The sequence below is a fragment of the Corvus moneduloides genome, chromosome 5, assembly GCF_009650955.1.
Source record: "Corvus moneduloides isolate bCorMon1 chromosome 5, bCorMon1.pri, whole genome shotgun sequence".
Classification (NCBI taxonomy): domain Eukaryota; kingdom Metazoa; phylum Chordata; class Aves; order Passeriformes; family Corvidae; genus Corvus; species Corvus moneduloides.
In genome coordinates this window covers 42,660,706-42,677,769 of record NC_045480.1, presented here as the reverse complement: position 1 = coordinate 42,677,769, position 17,064 = coordinate 42,660,706, and the positions used below count along the sequence as shown (strand labels likewise).

The following is a 17,064-nucleotide window of genomic DNA, read 5'->3' as shown; positions in this document are numbered from 1 at the left end:
ATGCAAGCCAGAAGAAATGTGTAACCAAATGCAGACAGGAACTGAAGAACAGCTATGACTTAGTCCAAGAAATTCTGTACTAAAGACTCTAACTTTGATAAGACCCTAATGCCTAAGACACAGCTGAGAAACCTTTGTGCAAAACAGAAGGAATATATAAATAAAGGATGTTAAATGGTGTTTGTCTGTAATTGGATACAGCATAAATGCCCTGAAAATGTTAACCTAATTCTGTCCAAATCTGAAAAAAACCTTTGCTCTTTCCACCCAAAATTTCTTCTAATTTTGCAGAGGTGCACTTGGAGACGTAATTGAAAGAAAACTATAATTCTAATAGCTGAGCAAACCCTATTCCAATCCAACACTACAAAGTGGAGGAGGAAAGAAATTAGTTACAACCCCTCATGTAGGAAAAAAAAAGGTGCGAAATAATAAAAAAATTAGTTTTCCTAATAAATCAAATATATTGCATTTTCAGCTTCTGCCCTTCTAAAATAAAAGAAAGCAAGAGGTTGTCAGTGGCAAAAATACTACATTGTTGGATTTTAATGGAATTGTAAAACCCATTCCTCAGCCTTTGTGATGATGTAGTGGAAATGCAAGATGCTACTCACAGTTCTGCTTGGTTTCATTCAGTGTCAGAGTTGCCTTTTGTTGTCAGTGGGGTGCAGTTCCTATGGAGTGAAGCAGCGCATACAGCGTGGACTAAAGTGCCTCAAAACAGCTGTGTGCTGCCTTAGGCAGTACCTCAGTGGTTAACAGGGATAATGAATGTGCACACTAACAACAGTGAACGCAGCCAGTTTAAGGATCAAGACCAAAGGTTATTTTTGGGTAAGACAAAGAAGAAGATGAAAATACACAGCCATGCAGGAATAGCGTTGTGAGCAGATTTAGGTCCTTGGCAAAAACAAAGATTCTTCTTCCTCTGCTGTTACTTTGTAACAAAGGTTTTAACCTGAAACATACATAGCTAAAATACTGCTTCAAGCTGCCTTTAACTTCGTAGAAGCTCTGTTCTGCTGAGGGCTGGGCAGAGCAGAAGGGAAGAGTAGTAACTAGGGCTTACTGAAAACTAGTGGGGCTTTCTGCTGGGGCATGCATTACTGAGCAGTCACTTTGCTACCTTTTGAAAGGATAGGGATGCTCCTAGACTCTTCATGCTGGTGCAGGTACGTGTGCAGGCACAGAAACCTCATACCAGAGAGAATGCTGCAGTGTTTCAATAGTTATAGGTTTTTGGCCAAAAGAGTGAAAGAGCACATGAAGTGAAGAGTGACATATGCAATGCCCCTGTCCACCTCTGCTATCCTGGACGTGCCAAGTCTTCCTGCTCTTTTTCTAGTCCACAGCAGATGAGTGATATAGCAAGTTGACTGGTTGCTCTATTCTCTCTCCTGTACCTGTAAGATGACGAGCTCGTGCTACCACTGGAAGAGTGGCACTGGGCTCTGGTGACAAAGTAAGCAGGTACCAGTGACTGGCAAGTGCATACTGCAGCCAAGGGAGATTCCAGGGTGTCAGAAATGTCTCGCCTTGGTTCTGTGTCTGGATGTTTAAACACTGAGTCAGCATCCCAATGCACTGTGTTATTCTGGAAGAAAGTTACTCCATTTACTCCTCAGGTTCCTGATTCCTGGGGTCAGAGACTGGCCTATAATTGCAGCTGTCAGCTCACTGTTAAATAGAGAGATGTAAAATACCTCCTTGCACATCATTTATTAACATTTAAAACCCATCAGGGGACATATAAAACATTCCTTTTTTTGTAACATTTATAAACTACTGAGGAGCGCAGAAATATTCCCCCTTATTAATTACGGTAATTTAGGCGATGTCCGTGGAGGGCTGGTGAGCACAGCAGCTATGATTCTCCTCCACAATCCTTTTATTTCTAGGCACTGAGATTCCCCAGAGCCCCTTCCAGCTGCAAATTCTCCTGGCATGAAGAAGGGTAATGCTGGAGAGCGAATGTATTTTCAGACCATGTATACATGAGGGAGTTCCACAAAGATTACTGGTAAGCCTGCTTAGTTAAACCAATGGAAAATGTGGCATGGACAGTCTTATTTCATCTGGTCACTTCTTTTAGGTTTGGATTAGGTTTGAAATCAAGTAAACTCCCATTTAACATCTTTAAATAAAGATGTATGAAGGCATTCACATCAGTTTAACTTGAATTGTTTTGGTCAGATTTAAATGAAACCGGTGCAACTTTCTTGTACTGAGGTGACCTCAGTAAATACAAATTTCTGTCTCTATTCTACAGACCAGAGGAGCTGCAGCTCTTCTGGGTTTTCACAAGGCATAATTTCAGTCACCTATGCCAGGAGCCAGTGGGAATTATAAGCTTTGCTGGATGAGGGTAAATCAAGTGAGGGACATTTAGTGGTCAGGAAAGGAACATGAAGGAAGGCAGCTTTACTTGTCACTTGATGAAAATGAACACAGCAACTTATTTGAACGCCTCCAGGTCTAGTGCTGTGAATGGTTGGGCTGGCCATAGGCCCTCAGTGACTTGTTGTTGTTGGAGTATCCAGTGGGGCTGGTACACATGGGGTGGTCCAAGTGATGCATCTGACTGGGGAAGGGTCAGCCTGCAGCATGTATAGATGGCAAATTCCCTTCAGAGCCTTTACTCCTCTGCTGGGCCAATACATAGCTATGTGTGAGAGCAAGAGAATGGGCAGGTACCTGAATCCCTTGGGTTATTTCAGCCAGCTGATGCAAAGTAAGAAATTCAGCTACTTTCAGTTCATGAAACCTTTGTGGTGGGTGTGTTCTCCTGCAGTAGTGTGACATTTGGAGAATGGAGTATGTTATGCTGAATGTCATCTTGAGTTTCCCCCATGAAATAATTTGAAGAGTGTTCCCCAGCTGCACATGCTGAGCTGTGAGAATTGTTGCTGAAAGCACATAATGTGGTGTATACTTAATTTTAAATGGCTCCATCATGGAGAAGTGTTAGAGAATTACTGTGGTTTTGAAGGGTACAGATATGTGGTTTTCTTTATCAGAGGTGAAGTCATATAAACACTGCTTGTCACTTTCTTGCTATGCATTGCTGTGTCACCTGTGCTTCAGTGAGTGTCCCAAAACAGTGATGGAAAAGCACTGGATCTAAAGTAGTAGGGTTCTTGAGCCAGAGGGGAGCTGAGTAGATCCAGTGCCGAAAGGGGAATTCTTCTGCAGAGGTATTCTTCCCATTACTGTGCCACTAAGCCATATATCATTGGAGGGCTGAAATTTGTTTTTATCAATTCAGGAACAAGATCCTACATCTGTTCCTAATTACAGGTAGGGGTCTCAGAGGAGGTCTGAGTTACCGTGTATGTGGATATCAAAATGCATAGCTCTCATTATTTGAATAGGTAAATAATTTTATTCATCATCTGTGCAGGGACATAGGAAGCGTAGCCCAGGAGATGTTAACAATTAACAGCAATCTCATCTGCATTACTGGCTATCAATATCTTCAGCTCTTCTGCTCAGTAGTTTAATATTGACTGTGTAAATCCTCTGAAAAGGGATAATTTTCTTTTTCATGTGAATTGAACATTTACAAATATATTTCTAGTTTTGTTCAGAATGAATTTACATCATTTTTTTCTACAGAGGATATGATTTATGGTTTTTGCTGTCTGTGGGGGAATGAGGGACCAAGTGTCTTCCATAAAATGTGCACTACCACAGCTTGTGACTGGCTTCCATTCAGGTCAAAGTGCTAACCACCATGCAGGACTGCTTCCTGTGCCTGAAGTAGGTAAGTTCCCTGGACCCAAAAATTTCGTTTTGACAGAGCTGGTATTGTTTCTTGTCATTTTGAAGGCATCTGTCCCTGTTCCATACAGTGTACAGTTTTACTTTCCAGTAAAAGCAAGGATTTGGTCTTAGTTTTTAAAAGGCCTCACCCTCACTGTACAGTTACTCTAGTTGCTTGCAAAAAGGTCCCATGTAAGAAATGCACCAGCTTGTATTGATACAATTTATTGCTATAGATTCAAACAGACATGAGAGAAAAATAACAAAAAAGTGTAGTTATTTGCCACCAAATACACTACTATTAGTATTTTTAACTTGAGCTGGCTTACCTGAAGCACACTAGTGCCTTTTACTGAAGCCATCTGCATAGCCAGAGAGTATGGGCAAGAAATGGGGTTAGTACCACATACCAGATGCTGATACCACTCCTCTGTGTAGTTTAACCATGACACTACAACGTGGCTCTGCTCCCTGTAGAAATTGTAACTCAAAGACTGTTAACTCAACCCCCTGTTAAACTGTAACTGCTGGAAGCTTTTTTTTATGTTAGAAATTCAATGGTATTCCAAGCAGTACAAAATACTGCTGACAGATTTGTTCTGCCCACTGCTAATTGTGGTAGCAAAAGTGCTTTGATGGTTTCTATATATGAGGCTGGGAAATCCCTCTGAGGAACTTAACACATGCAGTAATGTAAATACACGGGTGCTGTTACTCGAATTTTTCAGTTTGTTGAGGTGAACAGCAGTTACCTGCCAATGGGAACAGGAGACAGTCTGGTGATTTCAAATCAGTGCATTTAATTTTAATTCAGTACCAAGCACGTTGCTGGAGTTATTAGTAAAGCAATCAGTTTGGGAGCAACTACAGCAATATGGGTGGTAAATAGATGGCAGCATGGATTTATTAAAAGTAAGTAATACGAACTAACTTAATTTCTTTCTCTGAAAGGATAAAAAGCTTAGTGAATAAGGTGAATCCACCAGAATCGTGTATCTCTGTTTCACAGACATTTTTGTTACAGTTCGGTAAGAACCGTATGAAAAGACAGTCTCGTAAGAAAATTAGAAGTGTGAATAAGATATAATATTTTATAAAATATGATGCTTTGTAAGTCATTTTGAGTGACAGTAAATATATATGTCAAGGTATATCTGAAGTGCTTGTCACATTGGTTCTTATATATGTATTAATAACTCAGTTTTGAGAGAGGAGAATGCTATCTTCTGGGAATCAATTCTGGCTCAAATACTAAGTTAATGTGCTCTATTTTTACTAATTGTTTTGATGGTAGGACTAAGATTTCATTGATTGTATGTGTGAATGATATTAGTCTTCTTGGGACTGCAAATACCATGCAGAGAGTAGTCATTAAAATATCCCCTTCTATGTAAATGTTCTTGGCATATGCACTAGAATCTTGGACAGGGAATAGGTGCATAGCTGTGCCAGTTTAGAATTTTGCCTATAAAGAAAAACTCCTTCTGTCCTACCTGGGATCAAGAAATTTGCTTTCTATCTGCAATTACTCTAAAAAACCCAAACCCCAAAAAACCTCACCTTGAAAAACTTACATTAAAAGAACATTAAGGTTGTGAAGCCAACCACTGAGTAATTAGGAAGTAATAGAATTCAAGTGGCCTGTATAATTTTATTTCAGCTTTCTAATGCATATTTATTATGAAGCAGTCTTTAATTCCAGGAATTCACACTATTTTTAACTCAGGATTCTCAAGATTTCTCCAGGTAGCTGTCTGCAAAGGGAGGAATTTCATCCAGACAGCTTTTAGCTTCATGCAATTTCATGAAAAATTCCTCAGAACTTCATCGCAGGCCAGTTTACAGCCCACCATTCCTAATTGTATTCTTGCAAAATGGAGATGTGCAGGCAGAGACATTGAAACACTTCAGAATAATGTTTCAGAAGCACTACAAAGAAACGTAGTTCTGAAGTGCAACAATGATTTAAGAAATTGGTGAAATCTAACTTTTTAAAAAAATAAATAAAAATCCTTCCAAATTCAAGTTTCAGTGCAGATATTTTGCAAGGTCTGTAATTAAAGTCATAATATGATCTATACGTACACTGAATCTTTGTGTCTGAAGGTTCGCACTGTTGCCTTAGATGCATGACAAGTAGGCATTTTCTGTTGGATGCTCTGGATAATACCATTAGATACACAATAATTAGGTGTTTTCATCTCATTAATATTCATTTTCATACATTTAAATGCCTCTCTTATAGCATTTGTTAATTAACATACGTTTACAATGGTATATTCCTCTTCCCCATTCACCCATTCTGACTAATTTAATGAGCTGACATATCAGATGACTTCTCTTACAGGATTCTGCTCTTGTATCTTTGGTGGGAACAAAGGAGTGGTTATCGTGCTGTTTGCAAGCGCTGTTAGTGCAGCTATTTTTTCTCGTAAGGAGTCTGAGCCATAGAGAGTCTGTCCTCAGTGATGCTATTGCAAAATAGAGGGCTCCTCACTGTCTATTTCCTTTTACTTGTATTGTTAAAACCTGCATCGCAGAAGCAAAGCTTGTGCCCTAATGTGTTATTCAATTTGAAAGCAAATACAGTTTGTAACCCTAAAAGTTTGTGTTTTGTGCATCTCAGAGAGTAGAGTGCAGCCCATGAGACTGTAGTGAGGGACCCACCAGCATTAAAAAAAACCAACCCTTTAGTCATACTTGTAAGTAGGGCTAATTTAAAAGGTAAACTAAAACATTCAGGGGAGTTGAAGGAAATCCCCATCTCCTGATAATGTCTGCAAGGAGGTGAAATAGTAACTGAAATGCTGCTGTATAATTACACCTGCTGGGGATCTTCATTATGATTCTTTGGTTTCTCTGGAGTCTGACTATTAGTGTTAAGTTAGACAGCTTGCCTGTGTATCGTACAAATATTTTAACAGACCATGCACAGCACCTCCCACAATAAAGTCTGCGGTTTCAGTTCCTGTGTTGCTGCTGAAGGATAAATAATAATAATAATAATAATAGAAGCAAAACACATACAGAAAATAAACAGTTCCTTCTGTAGGTTTAGCAGATAAAGTTTTTCGCGTACACTGCAGTTTTTCGAGTCTAATTTCACCAAAAATTCAGGTGAAAAACTCCTGTAAAATTCTTCATACTGATACATCAAAAAGCAATCTCAGCAGTTAACAGATTATTCAAATTCAAAGAGAGAAAACACACCTGGAGGGGAATTTTCAAAAAGGCTCAATGTCAACTTAATTCTGTTCCCACTGAAGTCAATGGGAGTTAAGCCAGTACAGAGCATTTTTCAAATCTTAACCCTGGGATCTGCATACCCATCTAAGTTCGATGAGGTTTACTCTTTAGGAGATTCCAAGTTATTAAGGGAGAGATTTTCAGTAGCACCTGAGGGATTTAGAAGCACAGTTCAATTAGTCTTTCAATGCAATTTGTGCTTCTAAATACCTGAGACAGGTTTGAAAATCTCACGCTAAAACCCTGTCTCAGCTGTTGGTTAAAGCCTCAGTGCACATGTCTATTCTGATAAAAATAGGATTGCAGTGCGAGGCACATGCAGGATTTTGCGTGTGGTTGGATGGTACGCCAGGAGAATAGGCTGTCACATCCTCGTTAACTATAAATGAAGGGCACTGTCAAATGAGGAGCGTTTGAACAACACTGCAAACACTGCCACCGCCGTCCTGTGCTGGGCTCTGCTTAATACTGAGGAGTCACGTTCCGTGACCTGTGTTAAACTGAGAGGCATAGAACTCCCTGAAGATGCAAGGAGGGTAAGTTAGTATTCATTTTGAGCACGATGGAAGGATCTGGTGCCCCACTTTTTGGATTGGCATATCATTTAGGAGTGATGGATGTGGTTATACGTCAGTGAACATGATTTACATGGGTTTAAATGGCTCCTTTTGACGTGGTTTTTGTACAGTGCTACTGCAGCCACCCAACAAAACCCTGCCCTGCTAGTGCACTGAAGATGATCAGATTTAGGTGTCTTGACAGCCCTTGCTTTTTCTGCTGGCAAGGAGAGACATATTCCTCCTTTCCCAAATTTCATGGAAGAGAAAACACACTTCCTTTTAAATGTCTGAAAGAGAAAAGAGCAGAGAATTCTGTCAGTGTGTTAGAAACTGGGAGATTCAGCTGTGGCTCTTAGGAGGAAGGGTTCAAAGTCCAGTGTTCCTACATTTCCGGGCAGCTTGTCTGGCAGTGCCAATTTAACCCCCATCACTGTTTGGAAGCTCCAGCTATGAAATGCCGGTGGTTCAAAGGTTAGCCTGCCTTCTTTGCTCATAGGATGCAGTGTATGTTTCACACAGAAATGGGCAATATGCCTCTTTTAGAGGTCAGATTCTCCTTGAGATACATCTAAGCACTCCCACTGATGGAAAATAGTTGGATAGCTACTGAACAACATTACTACCAGAATGATGTTTTGTATTACACTGGTCCTCCGCAAGACCTCTTGTGAAAGTGCCTTGCTTTACATTTTGAGTCTGCTGTGGTGTACTTGAAGGAATTTGGGGGCCAGAAAGGAAGAAATTGGAGTAAGAAGCTGATAAAGAAGTTGTTTTCCTTTGAAATGGGTGGCTAAAAAAGGATACTAAATTTGAATTATTTTAGTGTGCACTACACCACAAAAAAAAATGAAGAGGAAGCTTTTGATTTACTGCAGGGGCTGTCCTAGTCACTCGGAATTTAAGCCTAGCAGAAAAATCAGTCTTAGTCTTTACTTGGGTAAGCAGATGGGTGAAAGAAAGTAAGTCTGTTTTTGTACCATCTCTTCTTCTCAGCAAGCCTTGTACTCATGTCACAGGGAGGAGCAGCAGGAACATTACAGCAGCAGACCTAGAGAAATGCCAGATGCTCTTCTGTGAGCAAAGGGGGATGAAGCAGCAGGAAATGAAAGGAGCCTCATCCTGATGAAAGCAGAGAGGTAGCAAGCTCTGTGAAGCAGGGTGAAATAGCTGCCCACTCTGTCAAAGGAAGGAGTCTGGGAGGTGAAGTAGCAGTAATTCACACAAACCATGCCAGCCTATTCAAGGGACTACTGTGTAATTCAATACAGAGTGAAGAATTACCATCTTTATACACTATTGAACCTAAACCAAGCCCACAGCCAAACTGTTTCAAGGGAAAGCATTTGCACTTGTACTGGAAATAACAGTTAATGAATGTCTCTAGAAGCTTCAGATTACATGAAGAGTTGAGATTTACTGTCTGAGTAGGATATCTCTTATGACAGTACTTTTGTTTAAATATAGATTCCCCTTTGGAGCTGCTTGATAAAGGAAAATACAACCAACAATGTTATGGAGCTCACATTTCAGAGAAAAGAATTCTGCAGAGAACTGCTGCTTCTGAGGCCTTCCGAGTACACTAAAGTAGGAAAGCTCTGAGTGTCAGAAGGGTGGAAGAGGATTTGTAATAGGCAGTTCCTAAACTGAATAAGGCAAGGCAGTGTGTGGCTGGCTCATCATCAGGACAAAAAATGGTTGCATTATGGGGAGGCTAATGTCATGGACCTAGGATAGGTCAAGAGGCAACTGAATTAGAGGTGAGAAAAGTGAATCATACAATGCTTTGGGTTGGAAGAGACCTTTGAAGGCCATATAGATCAACCCCCCTATAATAAGCAGGGACATCTTCAACTATATCAAGTTGCTCAGAGCCCTGTCTAACCTGACCTTGAATGTTTCCAGGGAGGAGGGATCTACAGCTTCTCTGGGCAACCTGTTCCAGTGTTTCACCACCCTCACAGTAAAAAAATTCTTCTAATATATCTAGTCTGAATCTACCCTTTTTTGGTTTAAACCCATTCCCCTCGTTCCTATCACTACAAGCTGTATTAGAAAGTCTGTCCCCATTTTTCTTATATAAGACCCTTTCATGCGCTCTAAGGCTGCTATAAGGTCTCCCCAGAGCTTTTTCTTTTCCAGGGTGAACAACCCTAAGTCTCTCAGCATGTATTCATATGGGAGGTGCTCCGGCCCTCTGATCATTCTGGTGGCCCTACTCTGGGCTCGCAACATTCCTGTACTCGGCTGGATGCAGTGCTGCAGGTGGGGTCTCACCAGAGAGAGTGGATGGGGAGAATCATCCCCCTTGACCTGCTAGCCAGGCTCCTTTTGATGCAGCCCAGGATATGGTTGTCTTCCTGGGCTGCCAGCACTCATTGTCATGTTAAGGTTCTCATCAACCAACTCCTGAGTCTTTCTCCTCAGGGCTGCTCTCAACACATTCTCTGCCCAGTCTGTATTTGTGTTTGGCATCACTTGAAGTCACATGCAGGATCTTACACTACGCCTCCTTAAATAGCTTGAGATTCCTATGGGCCCGTTTCTTGAGCTTGTCCAGGTCCCTCTGGATGATGTCCCATCCCTCAGGTGTTTCAGCTGTACCACATAGCTTGGTGTCACATGCAAATTTGCTGAGGGTGCACTCAGTCCCTTTTTCTGTGTCATTGGTGAAGGTATTAGATACTACTGGTCCCAGTACAGATCCCTGAGGGACACCACTTGGCATCAGTCTCCATCCAGACACCAAGTTGTTTACTGCAACTCTTTGAGTGTGACCATTCAGCTAATTCCTTATCCATGGAATAGTCTGCCCATCTCTCCAATTTAGAGATGAGGATGTTGTGGGGGACTGTCAAAGGCCTTGCAGAGGTCCAGATGGATGACATCTGTAGCTCTTGCCTTGTCCGCTGAATGGAAAAGCTGTTGGAATAGTCACAGGAAAATGCAGCATGAAGAGAAGGATGTAAAGAAGTGAGGAGATGACAAAAGTATCCCCATACACAGAAAAAAGACTGAAGAGTTCTGGGTAACTTTTCTGATTTGGGCTGCAAAAGTGTCTGATGCACAGAGACTCCTATATGGTGGTCAGTCTCTAAACAGGCACTTAATGCAGTCTTATTTTAGTTTAGATTTTGTGAACAACTGCAGCTCCTGATAATCAAACACTGGAAATATCCTTTTGATTCTGCATGGCTTTCCTGGCCTGGAGGCTAGATCCAGAGTGATGGGTAATGGGAGCTTTGACAGGAGCTCTGCACAGATTGGTGATTTGGAGAGCAGCATTTTCTTCACTCTCGGTATAATCTTGGAGGAAGTGAGTCACTGTTATCTTTCTTTCATTTGCTTGGAAGTTGTGCGGGTAGGAAGAACATATTACAGAAGAGTCAAATTTGCCATCCTTCCTTCCTATACTTGTGTCTCTCTTGTGCTAACTTATCCCACTTAATGCAGAAGGAACCACTCATCTCGAAATGGGGTTCATAAACGAGTGGCTCTAAAAGGGACAGAGGAGCTATTTAATTAATGGCTTCTGTTCATCCCTGCCACCCAGCCTAGCCTACTCGTGCCTTTACCTGGCTCAACGGGAATAGATGATAGGGCACTAGTGCTGTAGTGTTCCCTTCCAGGCAGAACCTGAGACCTGTTCAGCTTCATGGGGAAACAGTGACCCTGCAGCAGCAAACCCTCTGCGAGATATTAATCCTGCTGTAAGGATGACAGCGGTGCAAAGTTGCCTTAACATCAGCATTAGCAGGATGGACAGGTGAGGTGTAGAAGTAGGTGATACAAGAATTTTGGGACATTCCTTGGGGCCATCCATAAGACCATGCAGATCTAGGTCCTCTAAAGATGCTTCTCCTTCCTGACCCCCCGATGAGCTGTTCTCACGATGCTGAGGCCGAAGGCTGGGACAGAGTGCATATCCTAAGGTAAAGTGGAAATAGAAACATATACCACAACTCATGCTGTTCTCCTTCCTGACGCAATCAAGTACTCTAAGTTTTACACACCAGTGCACAGATTACTGGCATTTACTAGGAATAATGAGGAGCAGGCTGGCAACTGCTTGGAGGCACATGGAATATACAGGCAATTGCTCTGGAGCATGGGGAACACACAGGCAATTCAATTCCCAACTGGTTTCTAGGCAGGAGCAACCAATTAAAATTAAAAGAATAAAAGACTGCAAGCTTGGGACTGATGATACGCTCTGGAGAGAGGAGTTGCCAACAGCTTGTGCTACAAAGATGCCTCTCTTTCAATGGATTTCAAGTGGTGAAAGAAACTCAGGTAAAAGATCATTCTTTTCTTTTGGTTTCCCTGATTTTCATGTACTCAGTCATACAGCCAAAATTCCTACAAAGACAGACAGGGCTGCTCCCCGTGAATTCCAAACAGCAAGCCAGCCTTTTGAGAGCTGATGCAGTGAATATGCCAGCAGTCGGCTATACTGAGGAAGTGAGATTTTAAAACTGGGCATCAGGTACCTGAGTAGAGAATGTTGAATGATGAGGCTTAGATAATCTACTAATGAGAGCGTGCTATTTTTATATATCTATATCTATCTATGTCTATATATCTATATATTAAATGATTTAGGAATAATAATAAAAAAAATCCATCTGATGTGTCTTTCACATTAGTTGTTCATGTGTCTCTGAAGCAAACCTCCTCTTCTGATGAGGAAAACTGAAGTCTGACTGGGTGAGGTTATTAGACATATGTAGGATCTGCAAATCTGGGATTTGTGCTGTGTCCATCACAGTGGTCTCTGAGGATCATGTGGAAAGTGTGTAAGTTTTAACTGTAATTACAGAACTGCAGCTACCATGGGGCAGATGAAGCTGTAAATCATAATCTGTCATTGGTTATGAAGTCAAAACATGCTTCCCTTGCCTCTCTGAGAAAACATGTGAAAGTTGATTAACTAGTCAGGGAGAGGCTGCTGGATAGGAGAATTTTCACAAAAAGCAGTGAGTTTACTCAATTTTTAAAATTATTTGTATGAAAGAGGATAACACAAAGACTCTTAGTGCTTCAGGATGTGGAAGTTCTAATGGTGGTGCAAGGCAAGAATTGTGATCCTACCTGAACTCCCTGCCAGCCAGAGAAAAACTGTGCCCACCAGCTGCTGAAAAATGGTGGCACTAATCCAGTCAAAATGTCTGGAGGTAATGTATGCATTGTTTTAAGATGCATTTTGTCACATGTGTCCTTCACTTGGGAATCAGAGTAAGGAAGTGAAAACTTTCTGGCACTAAATTTACCTCTGTTGGTAACGTAGGAATCACCAGACTCCACACCACAGTACTTAAAAGTCATTGCGGTTCCTCATGTCAACACAATTCTGCTACAGTAGGGTTTGCTTTGTGAAGGATAAACTATGTGGCTTTCAGATTTCTCTTTTGGAGGGCTTAACACAGAAACCGATCCACCAGCAGGTGCAGGATGGAATCATTAATTATTGCTTAGCTTAACAAACTGCATCTTAAATTATGATATCGATTACAATGCTGAATGAAAAGGCTGAGCTGGCGTTATAGTATTTGACACAAGCAGCATTTTAAAGTGTTCGCATTGATTGCATGATGCACCAGTATTGTTTTTGGAAAGCAATAGACTTAAAATACATCATTGCATAAAGTGCTAGGTGCTTCTGAATTCATTTACTTAAACTTTGATTAAAATATTTTGTATGGCAAAAGGTGCTCACCAAGAGTTCATGTTCTCCTTAACAAGTACAAGCCAATGTTTGCTGTATCAGTTCACCATATAAATGACATTAAAGCACAGCAAAAATACATTTGCAGCATCCCTAGTAAGTTCTGTAGGATCTCCTGACAGGATAAACATGTCTTTTCTGCCCTCCTTTTTTTCCCTCCCCCCCAAACAAGCAATAAAAACATTTTGCATAAACAAATTCCAAATTACAACTAATCATAGGAAAGCTGACAAATGTATGCTATGCTAGTCTGTGAAAATACTAATCAAAGCAGTCTGTCAATTGTTAAAGTTAATGATTTAGATATGCAAAACTCTGACTAAATTTTTGTGGATAATTACATAATTACGCCTGGGTTAACACAATCAAAAATAGCAATTGCATGCTCCATCTTGAAACCACCACAGCAGTTCCCTACTATCTTTTAAAGGCCTCTTTACCCTTGTTCCCCCTGCACACAAAGTGCCGTAGGAAAATAAAAAACTGGGAGTCACCTGGGAAGGAAAAGCAATTGTGGTAGGTGCCTCCTGCCTGTTTCAGTCACTCTTTGCCCTTTGCAAAAGCAATCCCCTGGAGAACAAAGAACCTGCTAGCATGGGTGGAGGTGTGGGGAAAGACAGCCAGATAATGGAGGATTGGAAACAGGAGAGTTATCTGCTGTAACAAGCTGAAGGAGCAGCACCTCCACCCATGGATTAAAATGTGTGTGATGGTGAGCTTTTCCTGTGGGAGGCATTGCAGATTGAAGGGGAGGGAGTTTATACTTTGTTTTAAAGGTCTTGCTGTCATGCAGGAACCTAGGACTGACAAGGCTTTCCTAGGTCATTCATTTTTTCATTAAATTATCAAATCACTCAAAAGTTCCTTTTGAACCCAGACAGTCCCCTCACAGGTGTTTGCCCTAAAAGGTGCTATCAAGCTCTTCGATCCAAAGCCCACCCCCTTGAGCTATGAAATGACCCCTCCACCTGACCATATGCTTAAAGCCTTTGCTGAGGTGCTAGAGAAAGGGAGACTTTTGGTGGAGGGGAAACAAGAGGGGGTAAGCAAACCAGGTCTTGGTAGGCACTGGTCTTTTTTCAGCTCCTTTGAAAATAGCTCTGAGTCTATTCTAAGCACCTTTGAAAAGCCAGGTCCTTGGAAATCTTGAATTTCTCTTACACCGCTGTTTCTTTTTCCTTCTTATGTTGGCTTCTTGCTCTCTTTTTATACTAGGTCTGACTAATACTGTATAGAGATCCCAGTTGTCAGGAATCTCAGGAAAGTGACAGAGTATAAATAAAACGAATATTGGGCTCTTTGCTGAATGTCACATTGGCTGGGATGGGGTAATGGTAGTGATGGGGATTTAAAAAGTAATATATCTCTTGTGTAATTTTTTATCATAATTTTTCTATACAGTTTCCATTAAGTAGATGAATGACCTAAATGAAAAAGAGAAATAAAGTGAAAGTATAAAATCAGTCCCTGTCAAGAGCTACATAAAAAGAGCCAAGGCCCCAGCCTTCTGAAACTCCCTGCCTAAACTCCAGAATCTGCAAGTAGGTGTTCGGGTGAATTGACTGGCTTTACTAGTGCCTTACTACTAGTAGGGATCTAACATGTCAGGGGAGCAAATGCTTATTGATGCAGATGTATTCACAACACCAACCCTCTGCCCAGAATATGCTGTCAAAGTCAGCTTTAATCCACTGATGTTATGGGGCCCATTATTGTTTTTGTTATATTTTCAAGTGTAACTATTAGAAATGCGCTCCGTGAGTTGCTCAGTCTGGATTAAGGGTGTGAAATTAAATAGTGGTGCAGTTGGATGTCTGAATGAAACCCAAAATGTTGTTTTGGAAACCTCACAAGCACCTGGAGCAATATCAGAACTCTGAGGCACTATTCACCAGTCTTACACTGCTTACTTCTGCTGCACTGAGGAAGCAAAAATAAACTTCCTGTACTTAGACAGATTTTAAACATTTTTCTACAAGACAGAAACCAGATGGAATATTTTCACAGCTGACACCAAAATTCACAGTTTTCGTGACTTCTGTGATATTGTGATTTATACAGGGACTTTCTGTATCAGCAGCCCTGAGCAGACAGCGTCTTGCCATTCAAGCTTTTAAATGTTATTTGGATTGGTAGGTCAAAAGATCGTATTAGCTGTGTGAAACATGAAGTATCAGTGGATTTAAATGATAGTTCTGTGAGCTATTCTGTTTTCACATCTTGGCTATAAGTCATAGTAATAAAATATGTTAAAAGTACACTGCTCCAAAATGGATAGCAAACCCTTAAGTCATTTCTAGAAGCAAACGAGAAATTCTTATGTCAGGGCACAAGCACAAGGCTGGCAATTGCTTTAAGCATTTGCAAGATCTTTTAAAGGGAGGACATGAGTGGCAGAAGGCATTCTGTGTGGGGCTGCATATTTCACAGGCAATATTTTCAGATAAACCTGACAAAAAAATGTTGAACATTGTTTCTGCATATTGGGGAGGTGGATTTTTTGTTTGATTGGTTGTTTTCCCCTGCTGGGAATTAAGAAACCAAGTCAAAATTGCTGGTAGACCAGCTGGAACGACCTGGTGGTTTGTGTGGGACCTGGCAGAGCTTAATGCAGGCAGGGGTTTTTCTCCATGTCCTGCTTTATTTGCTCTACATTTGTACCCAGATTAGCTTGTAATTCTTTGCAGTGGAGATTCTTCCCATTTTTATGGGAATTCACGGTTTCATGGGAAACTTGTCTTGACCTGTACCTGAAAAAGAATTCAGAAATGCATTGGTATTTCTGGTTTTACAAGACTTTCTCTACACATGAGAGCAGTATTTTGGCAACCCTGGTGGCTGCCTGCCTGTTTCCAGATTTTATGTTTTCCTTTCATAGTCATAGCTGATGTGACTTTTGTCTGTGTGGTATGCTTTCTAATCTGAAGCAGCGTGTTGGTGGTTTTGGTTCTAATCATACTCGAGTTCAGTCTGCTGAAGGAGGCAGTGTTGGAGGTATTCCTTGTATGTGTATATTTATAGACTCCCATACTCTGAAAATTCACTTTTCTCCCCATCCAAGAGATCTGGTTTGCATAGGGCTCCAGAAATCAGAGAACTGTCTTTTCTTTAATCGGGTGTTTGTTTAGGAAGGGTTGTGTTATTGCTAGGGAATGTAATTTCATAGAATCATAGAATGGCTTGGGTTGGAAGGGACCTTAAAGACCATCTTATTCCAACCCCTACCCTGGACAGGGACACCTTCAACTAGGCCAGGTTGCTCAGAGCCTCATCCAACCTGACCGTGAACAATTCCAGGGATGAGACATCCACACCTTCTCTGGGCAACCTGTGCCAGTGCCTCACCACCCTCATAGTGAAGAATTTCCTCCTAATATCTACTCTAAACCTACCCTCCATCAGTTAGAGGCCATTCCACCTTGTCCTATCCCTACGTGGTTGGGAGCTGCAGAGCTGGATGCAGTGTTCCAGGTGGGGTCTCACGAGAGTAGAAGGGCAGGATCTCCTCCCTTGCCCTGCTGGCTGCACTGCTTTTGATGCAGCCCAGGACACAGCTGGCTTTCTGGACTGCAAGTGCACATTGATGGTTCATGTTGAGTTTCTCATCAATCAACATCTTCAAGCCTTTCTCCTCAGGGCTGCTCTCAATCCATTCTCTACCCAGCCGGTATTGACACTGGGTGTTGTACTGACCCAGGTGCAGGACCTGCTGGACTTGTTGAACTTCATGTAGACCACATCTAAAGCCTGTCCAGGTCCCTCTGGATGGCCTCC

The 17,064-nt window shown here is 41.4% G+C and overlaps 1 long non-coding RNA gene across 1 annotated transcript in view; it reads left to right on the top strand.

The window, feature by feature from the left end:
- The first annotated feature begins 968 nt into the window (after nt 1–968).
- Nucleotides 969–17,064, top strand: part of LOC116444846 — a 51,620-nt gene continuing 35,524 nt past the window's right edge. Inside the window, exons 1-2 of the long non-coding RNA XR_004240549.1 lie at nt 969–2,020; nt 3,616–3,763. This is a non-coding gene — a long non-coding RNA (uncharacterized LOC116444846). The remainder of the gene's footprint in view (nt 2,021–3,615; nt 3,764–17,064) is intronic.